This window comes from Phalacrocorax carbo, chromosome 1 (assembly GCF_963921805.1).
Source record: "Phalacrocorax carbo chromosome 1, bPhaCar2.1, whole genome shotgun sequence".
NCBI classification, from domain to species: Eukaryota; Metazoa; Chordata; class Aves; order Suliformes; family Phalacrocoracidae; genus Phalacrocorax; species Phalacrocorax carbo.
In genome coordinates this window covers 28,826,180-28,848,354 of record NC_087513.1, presented here as the reverse complement: position 1 = coordinate 28,848,354, position 22,175 = coordinate 28,826,180, and positions in this window count along the sequence as shown.

The window sequence follows — 22,175 nt, the reverse complement described above, 5'->3', positions numbered from 1 at the left end:
TATTTTTCTTCATTTTTCATTGACATAGTTGCCTAGGAGACTGTTTTGGTATTGATAGTTCAGGGAGGAGCAAATGCATGCACTAAAGACTTGGATGAGTTTCTGCTATTTGAATTTGCTAGAGATTTTATTAAATAGCACTGTAGCTCAGGACAAGCTGATCACATTTCACAGCCTATTTCCCCATACTCCCTAAATGCTGATTTACCAAGAATGAAATGCGTGTACACATACTCTGGAGCATGTGTTAAAGCTGTGCTAAACATTTTCCATGTAACTTCCAGCTGGCAACATTTTGCCAGAAAGCCTGGTACTTAGAAATGATAAATAAATAAAACAAACAGAAACTTGTGTTGTAATCAGGAGACAATGGAACAGCTGCAGGGCATGGAGTAAATTCAGCTTGACTTGATGTGGACACAGTGGCTGGATTTTACCCAAGAGAGATTAGTAACATTCAGATTCCTAAGGGGAATACTGTGGAGAGGGAAGAAGGGATCTCATTGGGAGGTCTCTTAGCACATTTGGAAAAATAAACACAGAAATGATGAAAAATAATATTTAAGCAGCAAAATCAGCATACACTGTCCTCCTGCAGTATGTTGAAAAAACATGAACTTGTCTCAGGAAGAAAAAATAATGAACAGAGCTTTGTTTTGTTTTGTTTTGTTTTGTTTTGTTTTATTTTGTTTGGAGGGAGAATAGGAAGAAGATGGAGGGGAGCTGGAGCCTGGGAAGGCAAACTGTTCGACAACAACAGCCACCAAGTGAAGGAAAGAGAAACAGTGAAGGTAAGGAAAGCAAGAGCAAAAAGGGAGTGTTTCTAAAGGGTGCTACTCATTAAAAGAAAAGAAAACCCCTCCAAACTTCTTTAATTATATTTGTAAGGGCAAAAGTAACACATAGCACAAATGCTTCTGTCATAAAAACGTTTCCAGTTCAAGTAAAATGAGAGCAGTTCCTCAGCACCAGTAGTGGTAACTACAAATGCAATAGCAAAAGCTACAGTAGGTGGAACATTCCTGTCTGTTTTTCTTTACCTTTCATGGGCTGTCTTTTACTTCTACTTATAATAGTGTACATTTATTGTTCTTTGCTGAACATGGTATAGTAATAGCCCACTGAGAGTTGTATTATTGTTGTCCTCTTGTTGTTGAAGGCCAAATCACAGAATCACAGAATGGTAGGGATTGGAAGGGACCTCTGGAGATCATCTCGTCCAACCCCTCTGCTTGAGCAGGGACACCCAGAGCAGGGGGCACAGGAATGCGTCCAGGCGGGTTTTGAATGTCTCCAGGGAAGGAGACTCCACAGCCTCCCTGGGCAGCCTGTGCCACTGCTCTGGCACCCTCACAGGAAAGAAATTTTTTCTCATATTGAGGTGGAACTTCCTGTGTTCCAACTTGCGCCGATTGCCCCTTGACCTGTCATTGGGCACCATTGACAAGAGCCTGGTCCCATCATCCTGACACCCTCCCTTTAGATATTTATGGATATTGATGAAATCCCCCCTCAGTCTTCTCTCAGCCTTTCCTCATAAGGGACATGCTCCAGTCCCCTGATCATCTTTGTAGCTCTCCGCTGGTCTTGCCCAAAGAGTTCCACATCCTTCTTAAACTGGGGGGCCCAAAACTGGACACAGCACTCCAGATGTGGTCTCACCAGGGCAGAGTAGAGGGGGAGGATAACCTCTCTCAATCTGCTGGCCACACTCCTTTTACTGCATCCCAGGATACCATTGGCCTTCTTGGCCACAAGGGCATACTGTTGGCTCAGGGTCAGCTTGTTGTCCAACAGCACTCCCAGGTCCTTCTCAACAGAGCCGCTTTCCAGTCGTTCAGCCCCCAGCCTGTACCGGTGCATGGGGTTGTTCCTCTCCAGGTGCAGGACCTTGTACTTGCTCTTGTTGAATTTCTTCAGGTTCCCCTTAGCCCAGCTCTCCAGCCTGTCCAGGTCTCATTGGATGGCAGCACAGCCTTCTGGTGTATCAGCCACTCCTCCCAGCTTGGTATCATCAGTGAACTTGCTGAGGTTACACTCTATCCCATCATCCAGGTCATTGATGAATATGTTGAACAGGACTCGACCCAGCACAGACTCCTGGGAAACACCACTAGTGACAGGCCTCCATCCAGACTCTGCCCCATTGATCACAACCCTCTGAGTTCTGTTGTTGAGCCTGTTCTCTATCCACCTCGCTGTCCACTCATCCAACCCACACTTCCTTAGCCTGCCTGTGAGGATGCTATGGGAGACAGCGTCAAATGCCTTACTGAGGTTGAGATAGACAACATCCACTGCTCTCCCTTTGTTGACCCAGCAAGTCATGCCATCATAGAAGGCTATCAGGTTGGTCAAGCATGATCTTCCTTTGTGAATCCATGTTGACTGTTTCTGATAAACTTCTTGTCCTTTACATGCCTGGAAATGACCTCCAGGATGAACTGCTCCATCACCTTTCCTGGGATGGAAGTGAGGCTGACTGGCCTATAGTTCCCCAGGTCCTCCTTCTTGCCCTTTTTGAAGATTGGAATGACATTTGCTGTCTTCCAGTCCTTGGGCACCTCTCCTGTCCTCCACGACCTTTCAAAGATGATGGAGAGTGGCTCAGCAAGAACATCCGCCAGCTCCCTCAGCACTCGTGGGTGCATCCCATCGGGGCCCATGGATTTGTGAGGATCCAGTTTGCATAGGAGATCTCCTGGGTTTGTTTCTTATACAGAGTATTTCTACATATTAAGGATGAACACCCTGACATACATTTATGCTTCAGACACCCACATTTGGAAACAATGACCTTAGAAATTTCTAAGGACCAGTGCCAGTGGTGAAACTGGAAACCAGGGATCAAACTTATAAACAATATACATCAAGTGGGTAAATCAGATCCCTGTAGATTGAGTTCCTTTTACTCAACTGGTAGGCAGAACTTTCTGAGTTGGAAACTGTAGTAGCTTAAGAGAAAGTAAAATGGGGTCACATTAATCTGTTCTCTCTTATGTTTTCACTCAAATGCATGAAGGAGGCTAAGCAAGAATTTCCAACATAACCATCACCCTGACTTTGGCTTGACTGGGTTGTCATGATCAAATGGCTTCACTTGCCTGGTATGCGCTCCTCTGCTTTTTACGTCCTTGATATCCCAGTTTATACATGTGCGCATGCTGACTTCCTCCAGGACACCACAACCCTTCCTGATAATTGCACTGCTAAAGCTACCCGCTGTGTTAAAGGTCAGCAGAAGGGCCTTAGTGGTGAAGTGGCACTTCCTATGAAAATGCAAAATACTGGGGTGAAAGAAGTAAAACTCAACTATTATACGTTACAAAACTCGAGACATTCAAAGTCGAGTGTATCATTCTCATGTTCCAATACCCAGAGAAGAATGTCACAGCATGACTCCATCCTTGTGATGGAGACTGAAAGAAGAATGAAAAATAATGCAAAGTTATCTCCTTCTTGTTAAAATCCATTGTAATCTTGTGTTCTTCCTCTGTATTGCACTGAAATAAAGACATTTTAATCCCAGGGTACAGCTGAGAGAAGCCCTGATCTAATAATTGCAAAACCTCCCGATCTGATATTTTAGAACTCAGAGTACTTGTCACTTATGAATATTCATACAGACCACTAAAAGAATTATATTCTGCCTGCAGTTACAGGCAGGAAAGGAACACGGTCAATTCTAAAGAGACAGCAGTATTTTATGGAACACTTGTGAAATATTAAGGGCATCCACAAAAAAATTCTTGTAGGAAAATGGTTCAGGAGAGGCATATGGAACAGTGATAACACAGTCATGGAACACATCTTTTACAGATAAACAAAATACAGGAATTCATCTCAAGTCTTAGAAAAGTTGGAATTCTTCAAGGTAACCTGATAATATGGATGTTTCTCTTACATGCAGGAGTATCCATGCTGGTCAGGTAAGACACTGAATGTAAAAGGCCTATATATACTTTGCAAGGAAGTATCTGAAGAAGGAATTGACTTCCTGAAAGCCTGCCCTAAGGTTTATAGTTAAGGATAGTTTAAAAATGTTAAATATTTTACACTTGTATGTGTCCCTTCCTTTATGATGAAGTAAACTGCAGAATTCCTTGATGGTAAAATAATAAATGTTTAAGAAGATTATTTTCCAGTGCTTTCTAACAAGTGAGCACTTACATGTAAAAAAGCCTAATCTCACCCTAACAAGAAATGGACTTGTTCCAACGGCATATGTACTAACTGTTGTGGTTTAACCCCAGCTGGCAACTATGCACCATGCAGCCGCTTGCTTACTCCCCCCTGGTGGGATGGGGAGAGAATCAGAAGAGTAAAAGTGAGAAAACTCATGGGCTGAGATAAAGACAGTTTAATTGGTAAAGCAAAAGCCACAAGCACAAGCAAAGTAAAACAAGGAATTTATTCACTCCTTCCCATGGGCAGGCAGGTGTTCAGCCGTCTCCAGGAAAGCAGGGCTCCATCACAAGTAATGGTTACTTGGGAAGACAAACACCATCACTCCAAATGTCTTCCTGTTCCTTCTTCTTCCCCCAGTTTTTATATTGCTGAGCATGACCCCATATGGTATGGACTATCCCTTTGGTCAGTTGGGGTCAGCTGTCCCAGCTGTGTCTCCTCCCAGCTTCTTGTGCACCCCTAGTCTGCTTGCTGGCAGGACACTATGAGGAGCAGAAAAGACCTGGACTCTGTGTAAGCGTTGCTCAGCAATAACTAAAACAACCCTGTGTTATCAACACTGTTCACAGCACAAATCTAAAACATAGCTCCATACTAGCTACTATGAAGAAAACGAACTACCCCTGCCAAAAGCAGCACAAGTAACACAAGCAGATACTCAATAAGTTGGTTTGCTTGGAGCATTGACTTTTGTCTGAAGTGTGAGACTTCCTGCGTTCACAGTATTCCCTGAAGAAAGGAAAATGGCCTTTTATGAGTTCTTCCATTAATAGACATCTTAAAAATAGAGGTAAGGTAGTGTTGAGACCTCTAAAACCAGAGGTTGAAGGTAGATTACCTGTTACCATGTTGCTGCTGAAAGGAAGGGAGTGCTTTCTCTCCTCCCTCACCTCTCTTCCTACTTTTCCTTCTTTCCTTCCTTCCTCCTGGCAAGACAGTTGTCTCTCGCTTGCAGCATCTCATGAGATTGTATTCCAAGACTGGAGCTCTTTTGGGTTGATGGTTTTTTTCAGGCATGAGAGTCAAATTTTGTAGCAAAAATACCTATTGACGTGTTAGTTGCGTGTGACAGGAGAAGGCAGACCAAATTTTCAGAATAACAGTTTCTTTCTAAAGATCTTTATGAAAAACGATTTCTGAAGTGAAAGACTAATGAAAAACATTTAACGGCCTCAAATAAAATATACTGTTCAGAAACCTCCTCTCACCAAAATAATAATAAAAAAGATTGTTTAATGTGACTCCAAATATTCCTTTTGTTTCAGATTTTTTTACGTGTAGAACAGGCAAAGGAAACTGTAGATTATCAGTGCTTAAACTCTGACCTCTTCCTAGGAGACTCTGGAGCTACTACATCTGCCTCTCCTCTACATACCTATGCTTGCAGTCTATAAGGCACAATGGCTGGAGCACTCTCAGGCTCTTTGATTGACAGTGTTCTACATTGCATGCATAATACTCTATTCTTTCTTTTACTAAATGCAATCAGACTCCTGGCTGCTACCATGATGTCATTTGTCCCTGCTCCAGGCCAGTCCCATTCAGTCCACACAGCCTCTCTGAGGGGTACCTAGACCATCAGTAGGTGTAGATGTTTGCCTGCATGGCCGAGTCTACAATCTGTACTGTTGAGTTTTCTAGACTTCTGCTGATGGAGGATGCAGCTCATCTTCCTCCCAGGTAAACATCTTAATCCTCAGAACAAAATTTAAAATATTCTACAGAGATTAAAATAGTTGCTCAAGAAGAAATGTTCTAAGCTTGATGCCTGACCAAGACAGTCCTGGCAGCTTGGAAGAAGGCCTTCTTGGGAGTTTTGCAGATGAGCTGAAGTGTGAGAAGAAATATTTCTGACTCTTTCACTGACAGTAACAGATTCAATTTCTGAAATTATGTATGCAGGCCTTTACCTTCCCTTTCAGTCCCTGCTACTTATTATACTTGATAGTTTATTGTATTTCACTATGTTTTCCATCTTCTGCCTGGGTCTCATTTCCACAGACCAGCTTCAATTTAAGGAATTTTATTTCCATCCTTCCCCTGAAGATCTGTGATTGCCAAAGGAATGTCTCTGATTATTTTCCCTGATCTTTCCTAAAAGTATCCCTGTTGAGGCTGCTTTTATGTTAGTGCCTGCCAGATCCCATCCCCAGGATTTCGCTTTCCCTGGGGCACCAGGCCTGAAGATGTTCAGAGAGAAAAACCTGCTTTTTGAGAGCCTACAAATGTTTTAGTCTATGTCAGACAAGTGTGTCTTCATGCACCAGGTACTAAGAATCATATTCTGTCTTCAGTTAAACCCATGAAAACTCATTAAAATCAATGGCAATGCACAGGGAGAAGTGAATAAGTAGTATTTAACTCAGAAATATTGGGCTTTCATCTGTAGGCTTCATAATCTATTGATAGAGTCATCCTGTGTTTCAAAGCACGCCAATGCTTCTTATAACATGTTGTGATTGTGCTGAGCTTTCAGCAAAGGTGGGTCGTGTGTTTAAAAATGAAATTTGCTTTACTATTCTGACTAAATTGTGGATAATGTTTTAATAAATGATATTTTTAAAGAGAAATATATTATTTGATAAAATTATTACTCAAACTGAATTCCATCAAATTGTCACAGTTGTTATGTGCTTAAAAAGCTTCTGCTCCTCTATTATTAAGTGGTAAAAGATTATAATTTGATAAAAATGGATACTAAAATGACTGATTTTAAAAAGTATGTTTCAATAAAATTCAGCATTAAAATTCAAAGCAAAATGTAAAAAAAGATTTTCTTTATTATTTTAAATCTACACTTTTTAAAATATTTCCGAGAACAAATGAATGTTGTAATAGAAGGTACATCACATGTACTACATACTCCTCAGTTTCCAACACGCTCATTCACTTATATGACAATTCATCAGTCTATACATATAGATTATTTACTTCTTTACTATAATAGTTACAGCATTTACACTGTAAACATTAATATAAGTGCAAAGGAGGCTGTCGTAGCGGAAGTGAAGACTTAGTACTTTCAAACCCTCTCAGTCAATGGCATCAGTTTTGGGAGCATATATAGCTCCATCCCTAGAAGAGGTTTTTTTGCAGTCACAATTGCATAGCTGTGCTTTTCTAACATGACTAGTAAATATCTTGCAGCTGATTTTTCCTGGACATGAATATAATCATAATGGCCACTCTTTTTTAATTTTTTAGTTCATAGCAACATGAGAATGAAAACTGCAGGAAGCTATATTTTTTTTTTTCAGTTTAAAATAAAATCAAACAATAAGCAACTAGGGATCAGGTGTTCAAAAGACAATGGTTTGAAAACTGGAGAATAAAAAGCCTTGAAGGAGTTTAAACATGAAGGACCTGAACAGATAGCGAAAGAAAAGTTTGCTTACTTATTAAATCAGCAACATTCACAACTAAATAGGAAATAGAAATGAACTAAATAAGTAAACTACAGAAAAGAAGAAACAAAAAGCATAGCCTAGGAATGACCCAGAGGGTGTCAAAGATAGTAATAATTTCTTGAATACCTGGTAAGCTAACAGAAACCAAGAATAAAGATATAAAAAGCTAGACCCTGCATATTTATATTTATTCCTGGGATGGTAAGATTGTTTCTATTAAACCAAAAAAACAAAAGAAGGTGGGCATTGGTCTGATCCTGGGATGTCAGTTCTTGTGCCTGGTGACTTTCACCGCATCCAGGACAGAATTACTGCCTCAGAAGATCCCTTCGCGTTTTCACTTGGCATTTGTTGTTCGTGCAAGGGGTTGTGTGAGCACTTCAGTATGCTAGTTACAGTGGGAGCTTGAATAAGAAGGCTCCTGCTACAAAACAAGATAGCAGGAGTAACTGCTTAGGGGAGTGAGTTATTGTAACTGGGCCTGCTGCGTCACCACTACAATACTAGCTTCAGCACCATTATATCAGGAGCCTACCATGCTTCTTTTTTCACCCCATGGGTGAGCTGACCACAACAGACTCCAGTCAAAAGCAACATTTGACTCAAAGTACATATTTTTGTGCTTTAACAGGAACCAAGTAAGAGTGAAATTTCAAGTAGTATTTCAGAATAAAACTGTAGCAGGTTCCTAACAGTGAAGTCTTGAGGGTATTGAGCCTATACATAATAAATAAAAATGAAGAATAGCATTGCAAAACATTCTAAAAGGAGCTGATCTTCAGCTGTGCAAAGCAGAGTAGATTTTAATTTTGTAACAGAAGAGGCAGCCTGAGGTCTTGGTCCTATCTTAGAACATGCCACTAGGTCAGGTACCATCACTGGAAACCAAGCTTGAGAAGTATAAACATCAGATGAAGAGACATGTTAAACTGTACAGCGCAGCCTCTAAGAAGATGAAGAAAGCACTACAAGGCAAGTACAGGGGGTGCAAGATTTTCTTGGCCATGACATGCAACCTGGTACCCATACGAAGACATTTTGCTGGTTAACCTTTCCATCACAACCCATTATCCATCTCATTCTGGTGACATCGCAGGAGACTGAGTGAAAATTCATGAAAGTACCATTGGTCTTTCGTTAGGGAAACTACCTGTTGCCTTCCAAGGGCAAGTTCAGATTGATTACAGTGGGAGTGGTCGGGGGAGTGGTCGGGGGCGTGGTCAGCTGAGCATTTCATCACAGTGTAAGGTAAAATAATATTCTAGGATGGGTAATGACATATTTGGTGCATGTGGAGTGTTATTTGAGCTGTTTAAATGATTTATTTTTCTCTTCAATCCCTAAATGAAAAACTGTGTTTTAAAATTTCCAGACCATCTGAAATATAGAGTCCTTGAAAAGAACCTAGACAATCCCTTCCTCTCAGATTGTCTGGTATATATTGAAATATATATATATTTTTTTAAAAAAGTATTTACTTTACCTGAATTTTGTCTCTTTTAGAAAAAACCAAAAATTCAAAATGAAAAATTAGCTTAAGTGTATCTGAGTTTTTTCTTTGTTATCTCCTTCAGAACTACTTATCAAATTTCTCTCAAATTCATAAATCCTGAAGTAGCTTTTTAAAAGTAATGTATTATTTTTGCTCATCTCTGCATGTAATGTCATCAGTTATCGATCATAAAAATACCAGATTTGTACATGTAAAATAGGCACCCTTCTCTTTTCCCCCCTTTTTTAAAAAAAAAAGTTTTCAATTGTTTGTATTATACCATTCACTTCTCTCCTGTCTAGCTGGTATGGTTTTGGATTTCTGGTTCCAGTCAGAGTCCTCTGCTGACTAGCTAGTGTTAATAATACTGTTTCTTTTTGTTCTTCGTAAGTTGGTCCTGAGGTAATTTCTGCATTATTTATACTAAATATATTCTCTAGATTGTATTGCTGGAGTTTGCCAAGTTGCCCAAAATAGTCGTCATGTGCACAGAAAAACCTCTAACACCGTAGCAGAACCTAAAGGCTAAAGATGAAGTTCTGGCCTTAAAAAATTGTATCTCTTTTTGACTAAGGACAGTACTTTACTGTAAAGGAGTTCTTGCTTGTTAATACAAACACAGGCCTGGTTTTATTGTAGTATTTATTTACGACTTCTTTATATCAAGGCTCTCTAAACTTCGCCTGTAATATACTCTGTCACAGTTTTACATAAAACCGTCTACCAGAAGGGATTGACATTAGTTATGAGAAAGAGTAGCAGCAGCTCTTTAGACATATAACTACTGTGCCATTTTGATGTAATTCAGTTTAAATTTCAAACATTTCTATTTAACATAATCAAGTGGTATGAAATCTTCTTTTAAAATGGCAAGTATACAGTACTAGCTCAATTGGCACTTAGCAACGGTCCTTTTGCAATATGCACAATAGCTTCCAGCAGGGAGTTTTTTAAGGACCATCCTCTGAGAGCACAAACTCACACACGTACAATCAGGAGACATCAAGGTTCTATCTCCAGCTCCCCTTGAGATGTTATTTAGCTAATGCACAAATGTTACAGCTAAGCTGTTAGCCTGAAAAATAGAACAAGCTGTTGTATGCGGGTACACATCTTTTCTTTTTTCATTCCAGGATATCTTCATATTATAATTTCACATAAAGTAACACCTAGAAAGGTGTAGTATGTGATTTTTACTCAATAGGTGGATTTCCACATTTAAATGCACTGCTGCAGTCAAGTGCCCCTTCTTGAATACTGCATCATATAGTAGGAAAGCACTGTTGAGTGGGTATACAGCTACAGTCATTACTGGATATTTTCTGGTTAAAGTATTGCTGGAAAGATATAGCTCTGTCACAGGCTGCCATCACCAGTAAATACTGCTACGAGCATAGCTGTTTTATATCCAATGGAAAGAAAAGATCTGGCCCTGCAGCTAGCTTTCCTCGAGAGAGTCAAATCCTGGCAAACAAGCCCCTTGTCTCAACTGCAAACCTCCCATACTTATTGGTTGTCTTCCAAAGACTGTGCTGAAACATATAATAAGTTCAAATTTCATTAAGCCCAGGAGCAGAGGGAGTTTCTAGCATGCTGCTAAAATCGTGGCATAATGTTCTGAACCGGATGATTGCATTATAATCTCATTCCAGTTGGGATCTTCTTTTCCTAATAGAGGGCTTTAAATCCAAGATAGGAAAGTAAGAGGGACTCCAGCACTGAAGTCTGCAACAGTGTAACTAAATAAATTGCTTAGATGTTGTGCACATGGAAAGATATTATTGTAGTAATTCTGTCTTGGGTGTAAGACTACAGTATTGGCTTTAATTCTGTTCATATGGAAAGCTGCAACAGCAACATGGTAACACCATGGTGATAGCCCAGAGGACTACCTCTGCCTGATGATAACATACACTTTTAACTAACAAGAAATATGACCCTTTAGTAAGAAGCTGTGATGGCACACTGACGGACAGATCATTCAACCTATTTTCTTCTCGTCAAGTGTTTTTTAAAATAAGCACCTCAGAGTACAATACAGTAGGACAAAGAGAAAATGGACATATATTTTTACACAGTATGAACATATGTAAGGGGAGAATATTGTTATACACTTGGAACAATGAATTAGCAGCATAACAGACTCTTTGAAAAGGTGCTTTTTGCTAGTGCCTAACCACAAAAATCCATGGAAAAGCCTGGAAATCATGAAAGCAGGAATAAATTCTGGTTTATTTTTTAGTATTTTTTAATCATAAAGTAATGTTACATGCGAGTTAATGAAAATAATTTGTGAAATCATGTTGGATTTTTACTGTTTGACTGGAGGGAGGGGAAAAAATTTTCTTCCAGTCAAAACATTTGCTTAGATATTTTCTAATTGCAGTGTTTTGATCTGTTAATTTTGAAACGACATTTCAAAGTTAAATATACTTTTGTTTAATTAAGCAAACTTCAAAAATTCTCTAAACAAAACTGAATATTTTATAGTTTAGCTTGAATTTTTTATTTTTTTAAACTTGCAAAAGCCATTGAAACTTATATTCTTTCAGTTTTGGATCAAAGTAATACATTTTCTTTCAATTTTTCAGTTCAGACAGTGAATCAAAGAATCAGTGATGTGCACATCTCCGACTATAAGTACTATTATAGGCTTCAGTTGGATTAGGATCCTCTCTTTAATCTGGTCTATTAAAAATGCCTATGTTCTAAATCTGCATGATTTACCTGCTGAATAAGAAAGCAGAAGACCTTTTTTTTTTTTTTTTTTTTTTTTAAATAATTCTGCTGGCAAACTATGAGACACTTCAGGAATTGGTGAACATCTGATATATTTCTGTTTGGCCCATTATGATTATTCAGGCACAGGAACAGCTGACATTAGAGCCAATTTTTTGTATGGCCATCTTAAAGCCCACAGCAAAATTTGCTCTTCTTGACTCCCAGGCTCTGATTTGAAGTATAGTGCTGGACCATAAAGCCAATATATTTGGTCCCCAGAGTCAGATGGTTTATAGAGGGTCTTTCTTTAAAAGATTGATGATGAGAGAGCACAGTGACTCATGAGAAATTTTGACGGTTGATAGTGGCTCACTGGCCAAAACGGTTTGGGGGTGGTTGTTTCTCCCCATAGAAGTCATCTACATAGGCACAGCAAAAAGCAAGACTGACACGCTGTGGTGCAAGAGTAGAACGCCTTTTTTTAAACTTCTGTTGAGTGTTTTCTTTTGGCCCCTCTTGTTGCCTAGGTAAAGTGGAACTGGTAAAGTCTGCTGGAGAATTCTCTTGCCCCAAGGCCCAATATTTGATTTTCATTGTTTGTCTTTGGGGTGCTGTAAAGCATTTTTTTCTTGTTTCAAAATCCAGAGTGCAGCAGTCTACAAAAATTGGTGACAAGTAGCAGATTGTCCTTTTTTTTGTTTTTTAACAGAATCATTTTATAATTACGGCCAGTTGAATAATCTATAACTACCTCCCAACTAATCCTTGGCTATTCTACAGCTAGAAAAGGCCTAACTAATTTTAAACTATTAAAAAAATCATCTGGGCAGACAAACCTGCCTGCCAAGTTTTAGATGGATAGGATCCAGAGTGGCTGAGATATTAAATGTGAAAACTCAGTTCTTAGAGTTGAAATGCCAAACTACAACATCAGGACTCTGATGCTATAACTTTTAAGAGAGCTAAGTGGTGTAATACTGGACATAATTATTTCACTCATGAGCAAAAAGGCCTATTACTCATAAGCAGAGCTTTAAGTAAGTTATAAAGGCTATTTTTTCAGAAACTTATGCCAATCATATGACCAAACAGGATTATGCTTTGCAGTTATATGTCACCATTTCTTGGACTTGCTGCCTAATACAATATCAACAGATTTTGAAAGCCCATTGGTTATGGTCTCAAGAGATACTTAGCAAAGTTTTATTTATTTACATTAAATTCATCAGGGCAACAAAGTCTAAATAAAACTTATCTCACCACACATTATTTTTTTCTTTATTTCTGTCTGCATCTTGGTTATATGCGGTACAGTACCTGGCAGAGTACCAAGGTCTAAAACTCAGCTTTCTCTGATGTTGGTGTACTAGCAGCTTAAACAGCAGTTTTCCTGCCAATTTAAACTTCTACGTTTTAATGAAGAATTTAAACCAGAAAAGTTAAGCATTCCTTGGGTCTGCTCTTTAGTAGGAAGTAAGTTTGAATTGGCACTGTGATTGTTAAAGTTCTTCTTTAAAATCTTATTGAACCAAAACTAGAAATTCTGTTTAAATCCTTGTAGTCGTTTAAGAACATAAAATACCAAAAGAGCAATAAACAAAATAAAAAAACCTCAACAAATATATTTTATAACTTGGATTTTGGAGAAACAAGCTCCTCTTTCATTTCTTATTTATTAATTTTAAGTTAAATCATTCAGGCCTAACTCGTAAGAGAAATTCCCCCTTTGAGGGTGCTCTCAAATCTCTCTCAAAATATACAACAACATAAAATATACACAGAACATTTTATTCCTATACTTGCACCATCACAGGAAGATTATTTCCAGTCTCTGAAATAACATTGCAGACTTCTGGGGTTTTCTGTATATTTTATATTGAGGAGCTCCAGAAGCTTTTGCCAGTTGTAACCCAGCTTACCACTCTCTGACGGGGAAGAGTAGTCACAAGACACTGAGATGCCCTGGAACAACATGTAAAGAAACTTGACTTCCTTCACCTCTCCTTCCATATATATTCCACATTTTCTGTTGGTGGGTTTGGGCCAAATGACTAAAACAGGCTATGGGGCAAGACTATCATGCATAGTTATGATGGTGCAGCTGCTGTCCCGAGTTGCTGACAATTGTGTGACTAATCCTGAGGCCTTGACAAAAGCTGTAGCGTTATCTGGCCATGGATCACATATGGTGTGGCCTACTGCAAATGAGACACTCACCTACTGTCCTAGCTAGTAAACAACTTGGTCCAGCTATTGAGGCAAGAGGAGATGCATGCAGCTGTGCTTGTCTTGAGGCACTGGGCATTGTTGTATTCAGGACAATGGGAGGTTCCCAGAAGCTGAGCTGCCTTGCCTCTAACAGGAGTTAGATGCTATAATACCTTGAGAATTTGGGCTATTGCAGCTATTCAGAGCTTAAATTTAAACACGTGCTCACATACTTAACTGGCCTTGATTATATTAGTCATATCACCTAAGAATGGGATTTTCTTCAAAGGCACTGAACTTTTATAGCTCTGATTTCTTTGCTCTGTGCTTCAGAGAAGGCAGCATACTTGCTCAGCTGTTTATTCCCCTTCCATCAGATGATGAACTGGGGATATGGTGACACTGAATCATGTCTGCAAAATGTTTGGAGATCTTTGGGAGCAAAGTTGAAGAAAACTGAGAAATATTATTAGATTATGTTTACTTTTCCAGAATTTATGGTAATATTTTTAGTTTTATTACATCTGCTAGTGAAGATTTAACTGTATTGTCAGTGGTTCCACACATTGTTTTGTGGGAAGACTTGCAGTTCATAAAAAAAAAAAAAAAGAGAAAAACACTGGAACTGCAACATAACTGCAGCAGCATCTACACTAACGTAGACCATCATGCACACAACCTTCAGAGCTTTGTCTTCATTGGAGCCATGACTCATAATTAACAGCGCTCAGCTGCTGTGATTGCTAGATATTTTGAATTGCAACTGTATTCATGCTGATTTTCACATCCTGTATTATCAGATACTTTGTGTGTTGCAATGGCTGTTAGACAGGCTTTAAAAAACAAAATGTTGTATATCGCTAGGTACAGTTCCTTATGTTCTAAGAAGACAGAGAGAAGCACTCAAGCTTCATGAGACAGAGTGGAACTGACTTAGTCAGACCAAATAGGAGTTTGACTCCCTAAATGTCATGAGAGTCACACACGATGAATCACCTGAAGAAGCACTAGAGAATTTGGCTCAGGTTGGTTCATTGAAGAAAGTATAAATAAAGTTTTATACAGTGTATCTTCTCTAAACAGTTAGGAGGTCCTCCTTCCTTCAGGTTCAGCATGCTATCAGGAGCACAAAGGAGTGACTTCTTCAGGGGAAGAACATAAAAATTCTGTTTCTCGGGAATGAGAAACTAAGCACAATCAGCACTCTTGAGAATGAGGCTGAAGGCCCCAAAGTATGATGATGTCCTCACAGAACATAAGTCAGTATATATATCCCTGAGATCTACATGAATATTCAGCCAGACACCATCAGATATCTGTTCTATTTTGGTTGAACAGGGACCTTCCTCCAAATATATGCAGAAAAGTATAGCTACTCCACAAAGAACTGCTTCTCTGTTTTAAGTCCTGCTTAGAAATTTCTCTTTACCTGTGGCATAAGGTTGGTCATTTAATGTGGGCTATGAACTCAGTGTTCAAAACCAAGACAAACAGTGCAGGAATTGGATGAAATATTTGCTGAAGCATTTTTGTCAGCCAAACCCAGGTAATATACATTACAGATTTACACCATAAGAGAATAATCATTGTGTACTTGAGATCACCACAGAAAAAGAAAAAAAGTAACAGGAATGTTTCAGTACTAAAGTAAGTTCATCACTGTGTAATTTTCTAACCAAAATGACATACGCAACCTTCCAAGATAAGCATGTCTCCAAAATGTCTTTTCTCCTGAAATCTTCATGTGCATCTAGCATTTCTTTAAACTCTGGTGCTGAAAGACAAAAGAAACCCCAGCTGTCATTTGAGGGTTCATCCCTTTCATCTGCGTCCTTTCTCATCATGAGTTGTATTGACAGCTTTGGTTAACTTGGCTGCTCCTTCCTTAATCCATGGGAGACCTAAGCTCGGACAGTGTTTTGCTCAGTGTGGTTTGTTCCCTCTTCCTTTTCCAGGAAGGCTCAACTATCCTGGCTGATATGTCAAGTAAGCTGAAGGAGCCTGTGTTAGTCGCTCAGAAATCTGCATGGTCAGGAAAAGGAGGGACAAGAAGATAACAGTGAACCAGCCACAGATGCTGCTGTCCATGGCTATAGATCCATAGATCAGGTGGCTTATGCAATGGGTTCCTCTGTGTTTCCCCATGCAGATGATTTGATAGTACATGACTAAACTCTGAGTGCAGACACATGGCTCCAGAGACATTTGCTCTGTTTATGGGGTGAGGGAAAAAAGCAGAATATATATTTCAGAACATATTAGATATTTCTGAAATACTTGATGGTACATATACTGTGTGTTTAGTACATGCATTATGCCTCAAAGTATTCATGCATGGATATTTACTTTTATTATTTATAGACCAGTTACAATACCAAGCCCACTTCCAGGGATCAAGAATAAACCTATATTTCACAGCTATTTTTATAACTGATAGTAAATCTTGTAGATGGTGTGAGAACAGTGAAAGTTATCTGACCTTCAGCAGGAAGAAAGCCCCACTGGAAGATTTCTTTCTCAGCAAGCATCAAGGTGAGCCTGAAAATGGTTGCTTATTTGCAGCCAGAGATAGTTTGGATCTGCCCTAGGTTCCTTATTAAAATGAAAGAACATGCACGCTTAACCCAAATATCTCAAAGCCAAAAGTGCTTTCTTTCATAGTGGCTTGAGCAAGGTGTGGGGCCGGCAGTTTTTGGAAAAGGCTTCATTGTGGTTCTCCAAGAAATGTACACATCAGCATTAAACAGCCACATCCGACTAAGAGACCAACATCAGGAAGAACACCAGTACTGTATTCTGCAGCTTGCACTACACCATATGCTTGTGCTGCCCAAAAATGTTCCACATGGCTCTCTTTCCCTGGTGCCAATGATGCTTTAATGAGCCAGAAGACTCTGCCAGTAAAAAAGAAACCAGTTAGGAGTACCAGAGACTAGCAGATGTTAAAGCTGGGAGAAATTACCACAGTCGTCTACAATATTCAGCCCACACAAAACAAGGAATTTTCCCAAGGCTATCTCTATGGTGTCAATGTATAATTGCAAAAACTAAAGAGGCAAAAATATTTTTCAAGTAATTAGCACCTGGAATGATACCTCTCTACAGTAGTCAGAGGCTGTGCCTTAACAGTTACGTATAAGAGGCCTTTCCTGGGCTCTGAAGAAAAAAGTGGATGTCGTGGCCATGTGCCTGAATCTTCTTCCTCCCAAAACAGGGTGCCTACATAGTACACAGCAGATACTGCTCCTGAAAGACAACCTCCTGAACCTGTGCATCTTCTGAGGGTGATGGTGGGCCACGGAGTGTGTGAGCAGCCTGACCAGTAATGGTCCAGCACTCTGACCTATGCTGCAGCCCTGCTTAGTTTCGAAGAATGAGTGCAATGAGATGGACTATGTCCTATTAGATACATAGCAGAAATAATGTTTTTTTGACAAACTTTAAAGTTTGGCTTTTTTATAGGAACAATCTTGAGCATAAAAAATGGGAGTTTTAGACAAATGACCTCTAGGCTATAGGAAAACTATAAAGCCTGAGTGAATATTTTGGTTTCAGCTCCCATCATGTTATGTTGGGGTAGTGACTTGTACGGTTAAACAGAAACGTGTATGTGTGTGTACATATATATACTGAATGCTTATTTGGATACAGTGTTAAGATCACTGATTTCTAGATAATATCTGCTGTGAGGCAACTTTATTCTAATCATGTAGTAGTCCACTGGCTCTGCAAGTACTGGTCAGAGCTAGGTTAAAAAAAGTATCAGATGGAGCAAAAAAGGCAAATATGACAGGAATTCTCTACTGACCTCTACTGTAGTAGTAGTATATTGAGGCTCTAGAGGGCTACTTTGGCTACTCATCTTGTGGGATATTGAATATAAAGTGCTATCCCCTATCTTGATAGAGAAGTCTTCTATTTTTCTATCAAAAAAGTCCTAGCTTTGAGAATATACGAACATAAATTTTTCTATGCATCAGGATAAACAGCCATCTAATCCAGGATCTCCTCTCTGAAAATAGCTAGACAGGGACTTATGAAAAACATCCATGAGCAGGGAATGGAGAGAGTGATAATGGTTTTGGAACATTTTCCTTATCTTGCAACTCATGATTGGGGGATTTCCCAAGCAGGTGGCAGTAGGTACATCATTATGGTCAATAGACCCCATGGATCTTCATTTCAAGAATCTATTAGACTTTTATGGGTTTGTTAGAGTTTTGCCCTTCACAATATCCTGTGGCAATGAGTTTCCTGATTTAATTATGCATTAAATAAAAGAGCATTTCTTTTGGTCTTTTAAATCTTTACTTGATCACTTCTTATGATATGAATCATGGTCAGCAATTATTCTGTCTTCCCTTCCACCGTGCCATTTTTGACATGGGGTACCCCCTTCCACGGCAATTTCTGTTCTCCTTCTCCGACCCATCTCTCTTACATGAAGTTCTTCCGTAACTATGATCACCATTTCATCTTATGTGTAACTTTTCTTGTATATTTTAGCCTTTGGGGGACTGGGCTGCACACACAGTAGGTGAAATAACTACAGATTTATGCAGTAAGGTAAAGAGAATATTTTCTGAAGGTCATGAGAAAGGGCAAAAATATTATTTGCCCACTGTGGAGCAAATAGGAACTATTTCTACAGCTAGAAACACTTATGTATCTTCTCCCAAAATATCAGTAAGTAGAAAGCCTTATTACAGAGAAGAATATACATCTGTTAAAAAAGGCAACCATCAAAAGTAATATACAATTCTACAGTGAAAGCATAGGAAAAACCGTGATCTAAACCCTCAAATATTCCTAAGATCACAGAACTTTACATTAATTTCTCAAAATTTCCATAAAAGCAACATAGATTTTGAGGCCAAAACTTTACATTCATCTTCCATCAACTTCAATAACTGATGTTTAGCAGTAAATTCAGGGGAGTTGCAAGTGTTCAACCTCTGGAAAAATGTGGCCACTTTTAGAATTTAACACTGAAAACAGTAAAGCTAGTGAATGAGTCACTTCAAAGCAGGTTTTCAAGCATCTAATGGTAACCATGTGGGCCTACGTACTAATGTCTATTCATCGTTTCTATCTCGCTGTTCAACAATAGCAGCTCAGCCCTGAAACTGTGGTGTAAGCCTAAAACCCTATAATGCTCTCATTCAGCAATAGAAAATCTTCAACAAACTGAGCTTTCCAAGACATCAAAATACAGATCAGCAAAGGAACATATTCTTCCTAGTAATCATAAAGAGTATTTTACATATAATAATCAGGTACAAACAGAATGGTGCAAGCAAACTGAGTCCAAACATACCTCTGTGTCATCCCAGTGACTTCACAATCCACCAGAGCTTTACTGTTGAGCTTACTGTGATGTCACAGGAGTCTCTGGATGTGTGACCTTACTAGTACACGTAGTTCACAGCTATCTGTGCTGTTCTCTTCCTTTCTCTTTATCCCCAATGTTAAGACTAGCTTTTAACTATAAATGAAATATTTTGATTTATGACAAAAAGGTTAGTTAGGGAAGTTGGATACTAAATTGTTCAGTGGAATCTTTATCCTTTGATTATGTAGTTGGCTGAGCAAAAGCATTTTGATTCATTTTATTCCAATTTAACTCCCCTTTGCGGCTGACCCAAAAGCTGACCTTTTTTTATGCTTTGTACCCCCAGGAAAACAAAAAATGCAGTGATACTTGTTAATCATGGCATTTCATACTACATGTTTAAAGCTTTTGGCTTACCATACACAAAAACTAGGACAAAAGTAATGCAAATATATAAAGGCTTGACATATTCTTTTCTGAAATCCACTGTGAAAATTATTTTACTGCCACAGTAAATTAATTTGATCATTTTGGTAAAAAAGAAAACATGCACTCTATTCTTGGACTTTGTATTCAGCTTGATAGTGTAGCTTGAAATGTAGCAGCATCTTAATATTATGCCTGATCCTATGCTCTTTAGAATGATGCCGTAGTTGCCCTGCTTCTGTATTTGAGCTCTATTTGTTCTTTTGTTTTGGAGTTATACTGTGTGCTTAAAGTTTTGCTTTATACACATTCACTGTTACATACTGTCAAGCAAAGAAGAAAAAGGGCATAGATACCTCCTTACTACGTCCTTTATAATCTCCACACTGCTTAATTTTTACAATCAGTGCAATTGAAATAAGTTTTTTGCAAATTATCCAAAAAGTTCCAAATATAACCATGCTCTGAAAAATAGTCCTCATGCAGAGCAAATTTTAATGTTTTACATCCTTGTTTCCATAGCTGAGGATCTGGACCAAAATCTGGATCTCTAAACATATCTTTAAACTTCTGTTGGTTTCAAAAAAGTCCCCTGAATTTGAGGTGCAGGTTGGGTTTTGACATTTGTTTTTAAATTTAAATCAGTTCTTAAATTTTAAAATGTGTGTGTGCAAGAGAGAGACAAAGAAAGAGGGAAAACACGTGCAAAAGAGAGTCTGGCATGGCAGGAATTTCATATTCTGTTGCTAGAAGAGTGTTTTGCAGGAAAGCAGTCAGTAAGATTACCCACATTATAAACTTTTCTGAACTTAAAAAGTATTAGTATTGTAGTAAGTTTTAGTATTATTCATAATCCCAGTATTATGTAACAGGTGTTACATAGTCCACATAAGATTTGGGCTGATTTTTTTCCTTTCCAAGTGCTGTATTGCTGAATACTCAATATCTGTTCAATCACCCCAGTACCTAATGCACAACGGATCAAAAGGGCAAGTTTCCCTGCATGGTTCCAAATGCTGGCTAAAATCACAAAAAAACTGAACTTGAACTTGACTACTGGATCCCCTTGAATGTGGATGTCTCTTAGGTTTCCCCTGCACAACCACAACTGTATGGGGAGGTGAGGGGAAAGAGCACTGAGTTTCCATGCGTCACTTCTACTATTCTCTGTTCCTCTCGTCCCTCAGTCCCTTGTAAACAGATCCATCTTCTCCCCATCCCTGGCTTCCTTAGTCTTATGCATCTAAAGTAAAAAGTATGTCCACTATGAAATTTAGGGTAGCTTCTACATCTGCAGTGCTCAGGCAGGGGGTAGGAGGATGTAGATGGACAAAGAAATTACATGCCTTGGTGGAGCAATAACGTCTTTCCCATATTGGGCCCTTATGATAAAAAGATGCGGCTACATGAGGATTGGAGGTGGAATGAGTATTTGTATTTGTAGGCATTTATGTACATTATCCAATAGGGGAATAAGTGCTGTATTGAGCACTAGATATATAGAATTTCAGTGCAGCATGTGTGTGTTTTTTCTAGTTCACATTGTTATTTTCCGGAGGGTTTGTGAATTATGTTCACAGTGCTCTTTCAGATAAAGTTCATAAAATGAGGAATTTTTTAAAAATTACTATTATTATTTTAACCAAAACGGAGACTCCATCATGTTTCTTTTACTAGAAGAAATTGATAGACGTAGAACAGTCAATGAGGCTATGGGCAACGAGACCAGTTCAGATCAGGTAAGACGGCTGGCTTGGTGCATTTCTCCCAGCACCACTTAGGAGTCCCAGGAGCATTCCATACGGTTTCCCCTACCCTGTGTGTTGTGAGCGGTTCTGAGAACATGGCTGTTGCCACGTCATGCTGTCACCACTATAAAACTAGGAAAAGAGTGAGGGGGATCCTGTCTGCCTCTGCCATGTGTGACTGACTAGGTTCCTTTGTCTTTGACGCACTTCAGCCTTGAGCAGTAAGGTCCTGGATTTTTCTGTCTACCCTTGTTTCCATCAGAGCCCTGGTACAGCAAGTGGTATTACGTCAATAAGCATTTTGGTGCAAAACTACTCAATCATTAGAAGGGATATGTGGCAGTGAAGATATTCTAGCTTTTACATTTTTTATCACACGAGGGCTATTTTTTCTTTCTTTTCCACTCTTATTATTAACCTTTTTATAGAAAATTGGCTTACCAGGAATTTATGAATTAGCAAGTCTATTATAATGATGAATGGTAATTACCATTTAAATCCTGAGTCATTCATCAGCTTGTTCACTGTATGTCAGGTGATACAAGAGTGCATGAATACTTGTCTGGTGAGTATTTCTCAACTGATTGTTATATTTGCCTGAACTTTGCGCTTGTACGCCAAATAGTAGGTGAAGAAAAATTAAAATTATAAAA